The sequence below is a fragment of the Bombina bombina genome, chromosome 1 (assembly GCF_027579735.1).
Source record: "Bombina bombina isolate aBomBom1 chromosome 1, aBomBom1.pri, whole genome shotgun sequence".
In the NCBI taxonomy this organism is placed as follows: domain Eukaryota; kingdom Metazoa; phylum Chordata; class Amphibia; order Anura; family Bombinatoridae; genus Bombina; species Bombina bombina.
Window position 1 is genome coordinate 293,103,152 of NC_069499.1, and position 12,915 is coordinate 293,116,066.

Here is a 12,915-nt window from a genome sequence, read left to right on the forward strand (position 1 = left end):
CAATCGAGATCACGCAAGATCTTGGGACCGGTACGCTCAACATTGGGAGTAAATGCGTAATACCTGCAAAAGCTCTAGACCTGATGTACTCTGATCCGGTGAAAAATCGCCCTACTTTGGATTACCCGCTGGGAGCCCTTGCTGAGTGGCTAATTAAGGTGTGCCACGCTGTACCGGGTCTGAATAGAGATATGAGGATCCCATAGCTCCTGAACCGAGTACAATTTATGCTTTCAGCAGAAAACTATCGCAACGGAACGATCTGGATAAGTGTGGTGTGGGTTAGTGGGAGTTTTTTTTTCTCACTATATTGCGGAGGTCAGCTAAACCCTTCCCGGGACTGTTGTCTCCCTGTTATTTGGTGCTGCATATATGTTTATACATGACCACATCTCTCTGACTTATAAAGTACACAGCTTATATTGTGTTTGGTGTCTCATATGCCAACTAATGACTGAAAAAGTTATCATGCTGTGTGCTTAAGAACTAACTTTTTACAATCAATTACTCTCACAACAACTCAGTGAAATATTCCTGCTGATTACATTCTATTTCCAAAGATTTTTTTTTTTATAAGGGCTAATAGCTGACTAAGAAAATCAGGAGTAGGTTAGAGCATATATGTTTACATAAGCACTTTGAAGTCTCCTGCTCGAAAAGCCTATGTCTTACACTGTATATAATGAATCTATTAGTCGGATTTTATATGTATTCTCATTACTAAAGATCACCATTGATGTTTAGGCTCAGGGTTAACGTTTAACACTGGTATGTACATGATAACCATTCATAAGTAAACTCAGACATGTTAGATTTCTAAGCTGCTAATGTTTATGTATGTTGTACACATGTTCTTTATTAGCCAATTTACAAAGGGATAATTTTGGACCCATAGCTTGAGCACTATTGTTCATTTATGTCTCTACTTGTATAACATACCACATGGCGATTCTTTAAGCTCCTGATTTTTGCCTAAGTTAAAAAGAAAAAGAAAAGGGAAAAACTCCAACCATAATTAGATCTCTGAGGTCCCTTGATACTCGGGGAATTTATATGAAAACGTTATTAGACGTCCCTAGCCCACTTAATGATTACTCATTTAGAGAGATAATATAGCCCTCCCTCAGAGTTGTATACTTATGTGATATGAAAAGGGTGTAAGTGAGGTAACGTTCTTTTTTTGGGGCATTAATAATTGCAGACATCTGGTTCTTTGGATCTACCTATCGCTGGGTATAGGGCCCATACCCGGTTGATGGGAGTTGGTTGTAATAATTTAGATGTCTCTATGTATTTACATATTACCCTTCTCTATATCCTACTGGTCGGTCTCAGTATGAGAACATCCATATAGTGGCTATACACTCAAAAGCTCCTGTTCCTAATTTTGAAAATTAACAAGTATTCTATGCCCTCCCCCAACCTTCAATACATTTTGGCATCCATAATTATGTCTAAAGTGTTTCTGCGGGGTTTCTCTCGTAAAATACTGCTTATATAATTTTCCTTCACGGTCAATAATCCTTTCTATGCTACAACATAAGTATACGGAAATGTATTAACATTTGGAAAGCTTACAACATGGATTTTAACAGTATTCTATAACCAAATTCCCAAGCTTATGTGGCTCCTATATGTTCTCATATTCTTTGACAACTCATGCATTAAGATCCGCAGTTTATAGTATAGATATCAACGAAGCATTCCTTACTTTTATTTAAGTTGAGTAATAAGTTACTTATGTCCACAGAATCTTCAAAGCACAACAAATGTTGGAAACGTGGAATTCCTGTTCTGTATTCTCAATTTTTTCTGTGATTCAAGGGATTCTCTTAGTATTCTTTTGTATTCATATATGTATCACATGTTTCATGCAAGCTACTTCAGGTCTTTGCCTGAGATATTATAGGGCTTTGTTTATATGATTTATGTGTGTTTTCTTTGGTTAAAAAAGTTAAAGTCATTCATGAGTCATACATCACAAACAAAAAAATGGAAAATGTGAGGATAATTTACAGCAAGTTGAGATAATCTATTACTTTTGTTAGGTAACAAACTGAATCCTATTTGATGATCAAGTGTTTAATAATATGTTTGAGTATTTTCCTGCCATTAAGATGTTATGATGCAATTTATTCCTCAATAAAAAACTATTTAAAAAAAAAAAAAAATAAAAAAAAAAAATTATAGGAAAGCTAGCCGCTGTGGTGCCATTGTACTTTGATGGTGTACACAAAGTGTTGGTGGATGCGTTGGTGGCTCAGTGGAATTGCCCCGGTGTGGCCTCATGGGACTTGGTTTGCAGATCTAGTGAAGATCTCCTCTTCCGTGGATGTTGCTTCTCTAAATGGACCTTCTTCAGCAGAGTCCGTTCCTTTTCCAAAATCTAGATTCGCTGAGGCTGACTGCGTGGAGACTGAAAGCTTAGCACTGGCCAAGGGTCATTGATACTCTGATTCAGGCCGTAAACTGGTTATTCAGCATATTTACCACAAGGTTGGTGTGAGGAACGAGGTTTTCCTTGGCTCAAGATGAGGGTTCCTCATATTTTTTCATTTCTCCAATGATGGTCTGGAGAAAGTTTTATCTGGCAGTTCTTACGGTCAAATCTCTGCTTAGGAGCTGGCCTATTTCTGGAGCACTATATGGTAGCAGTTTCGCAAGAATGTTATGCATTCGCAAGAACACAAGATGGCAGTACTATTTCCTGCCATGTAGAGCTCCAGATGCCTACCTAGGTATCTCTTCCAGGGAAAATATCATAGAAATGAAGAAAATTTGATAATAGAAGTAAATTGGAAACTATTAAAATAGTATGCTCTGTCTGAATAGCAAAAAGAAAATTTATGCCTACCTGATAAATTTGTTTCTTTTTAGACACAATGAGTCCACGGATCATCATCCTTACTTGTGGGATATTCACCTCCTGGTCAGCAGGAGGAGGCAAAGAGCTCCACAGCAGAGCTGTTAAATAGCTCCTCTCTTCCCTCCCACTCCAGTCATTTGACCAAAGTTAGGAAGAGAAAGGAAAAGCCAAGGTGCAGAGGTGTCTGAAGTTTACAAAAATTAACAACCTGTCTTAAAATAACAAAAAAAATAATAATTTTTTTTTATCAGGTAAGCATACATTTTCTTTTCTTTTTAAAGACACAATGAGTCCACGGATCATCATCCTTACTTGTGGGTTATAATAGCAAAGCTAGAGTACACAGATGATAAGGGAGGGACAAGACAGGAAAACTAAATGGAAGGCACCACTGCTTGAAGAACCTTTATCCCAAAAGCAGCCTCAGCCGAGGCAAAAGTATCAAATTTAGAAAATTTAGAAAAAGTGTGAAGAGAAGACCAAGTTGCAGCCTTGCAAATCTGTTCTACAGAAGCTTCATTTTTGAATGCCCATGAGGAAGCAACAGCCCTAGTGGAATGAGCCGTAACTCCTTCAGGAGGCTGCTGTCCAGCAGTCTCATATGCAAAACGGATGATACTCTTCAACCAAAAAGGGAGCCGTAGCTTTCTGACCCTTAGGTTTTCCAGAGCAAACTACAAACAGAGAAGTCCTTATTCGCTTGTAAGTAAAACTTTAAAGCACGGACTACGTCCAAATTGTGCAGAAGACGTTCCTTCTGAGAAGAAGGATTAGGACACAAGGAAGGAACAACAATCTCCTGATTAATGTTCCTGTCTGAAACAACCTTAGGAAGGAACCCTAGTTTAGTACGTAAAACTACCTTATCTGAATGGAAATTAAGGTAAGGCGAATTGTATTGCAACGCCGAAAGCTCAGATACTCTTCGAGCTGAAGAAATAGCAACAAGAAATAAAACTTTCCAAGATAACAACTTAATATCTAAGGAATGCATAGGCTCAAACGGAGCCCCTTGAAGAACTTTAAGAACTAAATTCAGACTCCCTGGAGGTTTGAACTGGTTTGAACACAGGCCTGATCCTAACCAAGGCCTGACAAAAAGATTGAACATCTGGGACATCTGCCAGACGTTTGCGCAACAAAATAGATAAGGCAGAGATCTGACCCTTTAGGGAACTTGTTGATAAACCCTTTTCCAAACCTTCTTGGAGAAAAGACAAAATTCTGGGAATCCTAACTCTACTCCATGAGTAGCCCTTGGATTCAACCCAATAGAGATATTTACACCATATCTCATGGTAAATCTTTCTAGTTACAGGCTTACACGCCTGAATCAAGGTCTCTATAACCGAATCAGAAAAACCCAGCTTGGATAGGATTAAGCATTCAATCTCCAAGCAGTCAGCTTCAGAGAAACTAGATTTGGGTGAAGGAAGGGCCCTCGAATGAGAAGATCCTTCCTCAATGGAAGTCTCCAAGGTGGCAGGGATGACATGTCCACCATATCGGCATACCAAATCCTGCGAGGCCACACAGGGGCAATGAGGATCACTGATGCCTTCTCCTGTTTGATTCGAGCAATGACCCGAGGAAGAAGTGCAAACAGGGGAAATAGATATGCTAGGCTGAAGGACCAAGGAACTGCCAGAGCATCTATCAGTTCCGCCTGGGGATCCCTGGACCTCGACCCATATCTCGGGAGCTTGGCATTCTGACGAGATGCCTTGAGATCTAACTCCGGCCGACCCCATTTGAGAATCAGGTTGGAGAATACTTCCAGATGGAGTTTCCACTCTCCCGTATGAAAAGTTTGCCTGCTCAGAAAGTCCGCCTCCCAGTTGTCCACCCCTGGGATGTGAATCGCTGACAGATGGCAAGAATGGGCCTCCGCCCACCGGATTATCTTGTCTACTTTGGTCATCGCTAAGAAACTCCTCGTTCCTCCTTGATGATTGATGTAAGCCACTGTCGTTATGTTGTCCGACTGGAATCTGATGAACTGGGCCGAAGCCAACTGAGCATTGAAGATCACTCTTAGTTCCAGGATGTTTATAGGAAGAACAGACTCTGCTGGAGTCCATACTCCCTGAGCCTTTAGGGAACCCCAGACCGCTCCCCATCCTAAAAGGCTGGCGTCTGTTATCACAATCACCCAGGAAGGTCTGCGAAGCAGGTTCCCTGGGATAGATGATCCAGAGACAACCACCATTGAAGAGAGTCCCTCGTCTCCTGTTCCAGGGTTATTCGAGGACACAAATCTCGATAATATCCATTCCACTGCCTGAGCATGCTTAACTGCAGAGGCCTGAGGTGAAAGCGAGCAAACGGTATGATGTCCATTGCCGCCACCATCAGTCCGATTACTTCCATGCACTGAGCCACTGACGGCCGAAAATTGGACTGAAGGGCTCGACGAGAATCTATAATCTTTAATTTCCTGACCTCTGTCAGAAAAATCCTCATAGATATAGCATCGATTAGAGTTCCCAAGAAAACCACCCTTGTCTTCGGGATTAAGGAACTCTTTTCCAGATTTACCTTCCACCTGTGAGTTCTCAGAAAGGATAGCACAATGTCGGTATGGGACCTTGCTTGTTGACAAGACGGCGCCTGGATTAGAATATCGTCCATATAAGGCACCACCACAATGCCCCGCGGTCTTAGAACCGCCAGCAGAGACCCCAGAACCTTTGTGAAGATTCTGGGTGCCGTGTCCAGAAAGGCAAACCTTAGGAATTTGTGATGATCTCTGTGGATAGGAACATGAAGATATGCATCCTTTAAGTCCACTGTCATCATAAATTGACCCTCCTGGATCAATGGACGAATAGTACGAATAGTTTCCATCTTGAATGATGGAACTCTGAGAAACTTGTTTAGACCCTTGAGGTCTAGGATAGGTCTGAAAGTTCTCTCCTTTTGGGAACTACAAACAGATTTGAATAAAAACCCTGCCCGTGTTCCTGTACAGGAACGGGAAAGATTACTCCCAGGGAGGAGAGGTCTCTTAAACAATATAAGAACACCTCTCTTTTTATCTGGTCTGCAGATAATCTTGAAAGAAGAAATCTTCCTCGGGGAGGAAAATTTTTGAACTCCAGTTTGTATCCCTGAGAGACTATTTCTATAGCCCAGGGATCCTGAACAACCAGCACCCAAGCCTGAATGAAAAAGGAAAGTCTGCCCCTACTAGATCCGGTCCCGGATCAGGGGCAAGCCTTTCATGTTGACTTTGATTCAGCAGATTGCTTCTTGGATTGTTTACCCTTGTTACAAGACTGGTTGGGTCTCCAAGTAGGATTAGATTGCGAATAGTTTCCTTCCTGTTTATAGGAGGAAGAGAAGGAATTGCCCTTGAAATTTCGAAAGGAACGAAAATTACTTTGTCGTCCCTTTTGTTTACTTCTTTTATCTTGAGGGAGGAAATGACCCTTACCTCCCATGATATCCAAAATAATTTCTTTCAGGCCAGGTCCAAACAAGGTCTTTCCCCAAGGTTTTAACCATAAGGCTCTGCGGGCTAGGATAGAGAACCCTGAACTCTTAGCTGCCAATTTAGTAATTTGCAGAGAAGCATCCATAATAAAAGCATTGGCTAACTTCAGAGCTTTAATCCTATCTTGTATTTTCTCTAAAGAAGTCTCAGTCTTAAGAGAATCAGACAGAGCATCAAACCAATAAGCTGCCGCACTGGTGACCGTAGCAATGCACGCAGCCGGCTGCAACAGCAGACCTTGGTGAACATAAATCTTTTTAATTAGACCCTCCAACTTCTTGTCCATAGGGTCTTTAAAAGCACAACTATCCTCAATAGGAATAGTAGTTCGCTTGGCTAAAGTGTAAATAGCCCCTTCCACCTTAGGAACCACCTGCCAAGCTTCCCTGACAGCCTCAGCTATAGGAAACATCTTTTTGAAAATAGGAGAAGGAGAGAAGGGGATACCTGGCCTCTCCCATTCCTTAGAAACAATCTCCGAAGCTAGCGTAGGAACTGGAAAAACATCTGAGTAAGAAGGAACTTCAAAATATCTGTCCAATTTACTCGATTTCGCAGAAGCGACCACTACTGTGAAGTCACAGTCATCTTAAGTAACCAAAACCTCCCTGAGCAACAGGCTGTTCTAGTTTAAACCTGAAAGAAACAACCTCTGAATCAGTCAAAGGTAAGGAACTCCCTGAGTCTGAAATGTTGCCCTCTGATAGAACCTCTATACCCTCCATCTCAGTTCCCTGGGAGGGTACATCCGAGATTGCCACCATAGCATCAGAAACCTCACTGACCACAGCGTTGTCTTTCCTCTTACGTTTGCCTTGTAGCATAGGAAAGGCAGACAACGCATCAGAAATTGTGGAAGACATAAGTGCAGCTATGTATTTTAAAGTAACTCCAGCAGGTGCTAGAGTGGAAGTACAGGGCACTGCTTGTGCGGGCGTTAAAGATTGGGACGCTTCGGGAGAAAGCTATGGCATACTCTGAATCTCATCATTAGACTCCTGAGAAGCATCCGCTTTTTAAAAATTTTGATCATGAAAAATTTTCTCTCTATAGCTTAAAGCCCTCTCAATACATGAGGGAAATAAAGTAACTGGTGGTTCCACATTGGCATCCAAACACATGGCGCAAGTAACATTTTGTACAGCTTCTAAATCCATATTAGAGAACAGACAATAATGTAATAAGAAAAAAAAAATTTTTTTGATTATAAAAAATTGTTACTGGCCCTTTAAATTTTAAAACAGAACTTTTTTACTGCATGTGAAAAAAAGTGTTGCAAAAGGAAGTGCCATATTTTAAAACAAATACTTATAAATCCTTAATGTATAACAGGATACTGTGCCTTTAGATACTAAATGCAACTATTTTCCTTGCTTAAGCAAAAACGTATCACATTTATGTAAAATAAAACGTTTTTAACCCACAGTCAGACACATCTACGCCTCAGAAGCTCTGCTGAGGCGCCTACCTGCCGACCGGTCTCCCTGCAATGTCCTTCAGTGGTGCAGAAGATCGGGTCTCAGAGCGCTAACAACCTCTTGCTTTCATGAAAAACCATGCGGTTCTAGAGCAATGCGCAACGTCACTGTCCTGCTAGCGTAAGAGCAGAGTTGTCCCACAGCTAAAACCGGAACGTTTCCAGAGGCTAGACAAGATGAAACTGCACAGCGTCCTCTAAGGAAGTCTGAACTGCGCAAAATGATAGCCCCGCCCATCGTGGGCGTTAACCTCTACACAACCCGACTGGCTTACTTTCAATAAAAAGAACCGATAGAGACCAGCTTTTACTCCCAGCCCCAGTGCCTTTACATAAGCTGCTATAAAGAAAACACCCTCCATACATAGAGAGCCTTATGTCCTATGTCCAAGGCTCCATTTGCCTTATGTGTAATAAATGTATAAGTAAAGTGCCCACTTTCCTCTGAGTCCTTTGTATTACTCCCCAGAATAAAAAGTCTGCACTTACCTTAATGCTGTCCGACAGCAGGACAGCTCAACAGGTTTAAGAGGTCCTCTCCCTCCTATAGCCCTGTGGAAAATGATAAGGCCTGAGTTAGAATTTGCTTAGGCTATAAGGATAAGGGCAGCATAAATGTATGGGAGGCGCAGTGAGAATTATGTCCCACCAGTTCCCATTGCTCTACTGAAGAGACTGATATGGACTACGGCTACACCATAGAACAAAGCAGCACAATCTTGCACTACTTTAAAAATAATAAACTCTAGATTGAAGAATCTATACTAACACCTCACTTTACGTCTTCCTATCACTAACGTAGGCAAAGAGAATGACTGGGGTGGGAGGGAAGGGAGGAACTATTTAACAGCTCTGCTGTGGTGCTCTTTGCCTCCTCCTGCTGACCAGGAGGTGAATATCCCACAAGTAAGGATGATGATCCGTGGACTCATCGTGTCTTTAAAAAGAAAGAACATTTTTTTTTTTAAATACATTTTTTATTGAAGTTAGAATAAGTATTAACAAACAAGATTCACCTTTAGAACAATATTACATCAAAGAGAGTCTCACATTGTCTATAATCCAAGTTTGGTGACAAAACAGTATTGACATATAATAGGAGAGTTACGTATAGTCATATTTTAACATGGTGCTAGGCAGAAGTGCAGGTGAAATGAGATAGAACTTCATTTTATATTATATTATTGGTATATGATCTCCACAACACAATGGGAAACGCTTCATGGCATATCTGAGTCAGAGCTCCAGTCTGTGGAGAGTTAGTATGTGTGTTGGCCACTCTTGGGCCGACATATGTAGGGGGGGAGGGGAGATCAGCGGGCAAAAAAGCCGCTCAGATATAAGAGGGGGAGATGGAGGGGCGGAGCCTTCTAATCAATGCGGAGGGGCTTATAATATAATTAAATATGGGTTGGTTTCCTCTTCTGTTAAATAGACAAATTATGCCGAGCCATGCCTTCCCAGTTAGCACAGCCCGACAGTATCCATATCAACTGAGAGGTAAGATTATATATTCTGGGGTGGGACGTGGGATGGATAAGACAGCTACTAGACCCTTAAAGTCTGTCTGGAAGGAGAGGGGAAGTGTTAATGAGACTGTATGGGAGGTAGACTATAAATGGGTTAGTTTAATTCAGAAGGATTACTACTGAGCATTATAGAAATAGCCAAACTTTGCTCTAAGACCTGTAGTCAGGGTAGTACAGGTAGGGCTGTTTTGAAATTATATTAGTAAAAGACATAGGAGCAAACAAACTGTACATACTATATAGGTTCCTACAGTGACAATGTATGTAGTATGAAGCCATATCATGCGAATTTAACTCGGACTTACAGGCTTCTTGTTGGATGTGCCCTTTGGTTATAAACTCAGAAAAGGTTTGCTAAATAGGAGAAACCTTTAGGATTGGCGTCTGGCTAATATGGTTTTAATTAACAGTAGAGCTAGAGTTGGAGACCTACAAGGCTATAAAGTTTTTAGGAGATATGACTCATAGCAGAATACCCAGCAGCTAGTGATTAAACAGTGCTAGAACGTCTGTAGGAGTAAGAGACAGTTGGGTTATAAAGTTGTAAAATGAGTGAAAGATACATTTCAGCTAAGGACAATCATAGGTATGAGTCCCAGTATCTGTATCTGAAGGGTAAATGGCAGTTATGGGTGAAATATATAAACTAGGCAGAGCTCCTGATTTCAGGTATCAATAGTAGTAGTATCTTGTATGAGCATAAGTGTAATAGTTGAGAAGACATAAATTTATATGAAAACCAGAGACAATACAAAAGCACTACCAATACTGCAGCACTATGTAAGGTGCTTTATCAGCCCCCACCAAGTATTAGTATATCGACCCACATCAAGGTTATGCACACTAAGTAACAAGAGGGAACTATAAACAGTTTCATATGCATAGAATAAATACATTTTGGTTGAAATAGACATCAGTGGGGAGTGATATTTATTTCACAGTATGGTTGTGTTCTAAGGTACTCTTTCAATATATATACAAGAACTAGGTCTACAATCAGGAGCTAGCTAACAGAAACAGCGTCCAGACCAAGTACACCTCAGACACGCAAATGTCTGTGAAGGCAGTGTGACCATAGCGTTAATACAAGCGACCCAGACCTTAAACTAGGATATAGATCTGTGTATGTATAGTCCAAAATTATCCTAAGCTGATAATAAATGATATGAATTTAGGTCAGACCTCAGAATTCTAAACTTTCATCATTGTATAAGGAGTAATCTCTGCTTCCCTGGAGTGACTTTACAGGCCAGAAATATATATGAAATCAGGACTACGCATGTAGATGTCCTGCCAGTTTGCATAAGTTCACATATCATCGTATCACAGTATAAGCACATATTTCTGTTGGGCAATTTCTGAAACAGATGTGGAATAGGAAAAGTTTAGATAGATCGCAGTTTCCTTTCCAGAATGTCCTGAGAGCAGCCTCCCGGGTCAAAAAGATCTTTCAGTACATCGATGTGATGCATGGTATCCGATCCATGGGACCCAGATAGAGCTAAGTCCTCTGTCCCAGTACTTCTTAAGCGGTGAGCGTGGGGTCTCTCCCGTCTGCCTGCGATATTTCTCTGCGCCGTCTGTAGCCCTGAGGATGTTAGGTGTAGGCGGTATTTGCCAACTTGAGGAAGGAGTTATAAAGAGCAGGGCACGCTGCTGCTTCGTGATCTGTAGATATTCCGCTGACTCAGACACAGCGGCCCCTATTTGGACCGCTGCAGCTGGGGATGCCTGTGACAGATTGTTACCGGGTGAGATTGTGGTTGGACCTCGACTGAGATGCTTTTCTTGCGGTGGCTCAGAAGAGTGTGTTGTAGAAGAGAAATCAGCCACGTGGGTGTCAGGGCTGGGTAGGTGAGCAGCGCCATCTTGGTTGCGGAGTTCCACAATGCTGGCTCTTAAGCTGCTAAAATGATAGTCGGCTTTGTCAATCAGTCCTTCCAAAAGAGAAATTAGGTATGCGGAAGGTTCCCCCATCCTAAGAGCTTGGTATTCAGGATATAGGAGCTCATAAAACACTATAGATAATGATGTTAATAATCAGGTCTCAGGAGCTCTGTAGCAGCACGTCTTTCCTCTGTGAGAGTTGGCTCCGCCCCCCAAGAAAGAACATTTTTGAGTTTCATATTAGTGCAGAAATAAAATGCTTTAATTTGTTAGAGCATTTTTATTGCACTGGTGTTTGCATACAGCTATGTTAACCAGCTTCAAATAATTAAAGTCGGCTTCAAAGTAACAAAGCTTTACTCAGAGCTAGAGTAGCTGGGGATTGGTAGTTACACACATAAGCCTCTTGTCACTGGCTCTCCAGATATTTTCCATACTCTAGCATAGTGGTCGTCAACCAGTGGTCAGTGGTGTTGGTGTTCCTTGACACCATCAAGCAGGAATTAATCTCCTCTGATAGTGTCACCCCCGTCGCGCCGCAACTTCCTACAGTGCCTGGCTGGACATCAGTGAAAAACTGACGGAGGAGGAGTTAAATTACAATTTCTCTATGCACGTTGCATAGTACAACCTGCGTAGCTAGATTGTATTTTAAACTCCTTGTGACCGGCTTGCTACTCAGAGGAAGATGCTTCCATTCTAAAGCCAGTAGAGGTTGGTATAGTCTTGGCTTGAAATAGTGGAATTAAAGTATATAAAAAAAGAAAATCTTAAAAAAAACTAATTCTCTCTTATATTTAATTTATTTTCTTCCCCTTTCCTGTCTCTTTGCAGTAGTTTTCCTATTTCCTTTAGATGGATTTACATCACTGTTTGTCTTCCTCCCTTCCATCTTCTTTTTTTAAAATTAAATATTAATTATTTTTCATTCTAATAATTTCCCCACACACAAAGCCATTCCACCTGAATTCCAGTAATTGCCATCCAACAGATCAGCCATATCCCCCCAGTATTATAGTAATTGCCAGTAACATCAGTCGTGGTTAGCTGACTCCAATGTGTGTCCATGATCATAAGTAGTTTTGAATAATTCCTAACTGGGAAGGTAACTTGGAAGTCTTGAGGTCCTTTTAAACATAATTCTTTTGTTCCCACTATTTATCTGTCATGTGGAAGTATTCTCTCAATTCTGTCATTCAGTTAGTTAATTCCAAAAAATATTCTTAAAAATGTTAAATGTGTAAATGTATACATAATGTAAACTTAGCTATGGTTATACTAGTTATGTACAGTGTGTGTATATATATATATATCATATATATATATATATATATATATATATATATATATATATATATATATATATATATATATATATATCCAGGGAGTGCAGAATTATTAGGCAAGTTGTATTTTTGAGGATTAATTTTATTATTGAACAACAACCATGTTCTCAATGAACCCAAAAAACTCATTAATATCAAAGCTGAATAGTTTTGGAAGTAGTTTTTAGTTTGTTTTTAGTTATAGCTATTTTAGGGGGATATCTGTGTGTGCAGGTGACTATTACTGTGCATAATTATTAGGCAACTTAACAAAAAACAAATATATACCCATTTCAATTATTTATTTTTACCAGTGAAACCAATATAACATCTCA